We start from the raw sequence: 2,268 nt of genomic DNA on the forward strand, positions 1-2,268 counted from the left end.
TGTCTCAAAAGTAGGTCACGGTGACCTACTTTTTGAATTTTGCAGGTATTTATTTTAAAATTAATTTTGATGCATATCTTGGACACTTTGAAGCCTATGATTATCAAAACTTGTCAGTTGGTGGATCATGGGACCTTGAAATGCGTCAACTGAAAAATAGGTCACCGTGACCTACTTTCTGAATTTTATGGCTTATCATTTATAGATATATTTTAAGTTGTTATTTCAAATACTGAGAGGTTTAGAATCATCAAATCTTGTAAGTTGATGCATCTTGAGGCCTTGAAACATATTTATAAAAAAAGTAGGTCACAGTGACCTACTTTTTGAATTTTGCAGATATTCAAATTTCACATTTTCAATTTTAGAGCATATTTTGGGCACTGTAAAACCTACGATCATCAAACTTTGTCAGTTGATGCGTCTTCAGTCTTCGGTTTGTGTCGACCAAAAAGTAGGTCACCGTGACCTACTTTTGGTATTTGACAGCTAAATTACTATATTTCAGACACTATTTGACCTACAATCATCAAACTTTGTCAGTTGATGCATCTTGAGTCTACGGAGTGTGTCGACCAAAAAGTAGGTCACCTTGACCTACTTTTGGAATTTGACGGCTATATTTATATATTTCAGATACTATTTGACCTACAGTCATCAAACATTGTCTGTTGATGCGTCTTGCATGTTCGAAGGGTGTCGACCAAAAAGTAGGTCACCTTGACCTACTTTTGGAATTTGACGGCTATATTTATATATTTCAGATACTATTTGACCTACAGTCATCAAACTTTGTCAGTTGATGGGTCTTGCATGTTCGGAGTTCGCTGACCAAAAAGTAGGTCACCATGACCTACGATTGGAATTTGACAGCTATATTTCAATATTCAAATACTAATTGGCTTAAAATCATCAAACTTTGTCAGTTGATATTTCTTGGGTTCTCAAAATGTGTAAACCAAAAAGTAGGTCACATTGACCTACTTTTTTTGAATTCTTAGGATTTAACTAAAGATTTAGAATACTAAGAGGCTAAAAATAGAAATGGTGGGGTTGTACAATTTATCAGAAGAGCGATTCTAGGCCCTTGGGCCTCTTGTTTATTCATCATTTCTGTATACTGTAAACTGAGAAAAATTTGGCACACATATTCTAGCGCAAACTTAACTACCAAGACATTGGCGTAAATTGAATTTGTTGCAAAATACATTTGGCACAGAGTTTGTGGTTTGATCCATGCCTATATTTCTCCATGGAGGCACACACTCAATAGCCTCTGATCAATTTCTAATAGGTAAGCTTATGAACAAGAATGCTAGGCTGCACTGAAAAAGGAATTCGAAGTGCGTTATGCAGATTTCATTCCTGGAAAGCCAATGATCGTGTGTCTTCCGTATCTATCAAACTCTTTTGTCCTGAAGCAGTCGGTGCCATGTGGCTTGTCCAAGCAAAATTAAAGGAATAATGGACTTGCTAAAACTGTTTAAGCACTTTGAAAAGAATTCTAAATGCAGGTTTTACGTAGTTTACATGTGGGCGTAGTTCTGATTGTATTTGATTTTTTACGTAGTTTACATGTGGGCGTAGTTCGGACTATTTGATTTAATATTTTATTGCAGACTTTTTAATAAGTAACAATGTTTTTTATATCTCGGGTATAATATGATAACATGTAAATATGGTCGAATAAATGATTGTGCACTGGTAATATTTAAACAAGGTTTTGATTGGAGTAAATAGAAAAAGGTGGAGGTAATACAGGCACTTCTACACGCATTGTCAGCGTGGACTTCGTTACGTTTTGACCTTGAGGCACTAAAAGTGAATGACACATATATGGGTGTAAATGATGAGTACAGTAAATTAGTTGGTCCGCGTTTATTTAACAATATTCAAATGTTGAACAATCACTGTTCACCTGTGTTAGTGTGTATACAATATACCCTGACCTTCCGACATTACCTAAGCGGATGCTTCCGGTGTAGGCGTCAAGGAAAAGATCACTTGCGCTAAAGGCGCTAAATTTAATAGCGTGCCAAATTTTCTCGATTTACAGCAATATAAGCAGGAATTTTATGATCGGAACAAATAATTAATATCAAACATTCCTGATGCTTATATATCAAGAAATCGTGTTTCTATACGAAATAGTAAAATTTGATGAACAAATGAGGATTGTCATTGAAGTTAAAGACGAAGCCTCGATGTAATAAAGTTGATAGGAATTCTTGGACTAGAGGATTAGTTCATATAAAAGTCTCTTAAAGA

Source organism: Ostrea edulis, chromosome 1 (assembly GCF_947568905.1).
Source record: "Ostrea edulis chromosome 1, xbOstEdul1.1, whole genome shotgun sequence".
NCBI classification, from domain to species: domain Eukaryota; kingdom Metazoa; phylum Mollusca; class Bivalvia; order Ostreida; family Ostreidae; genus Ostrea; species Ostrea edulis.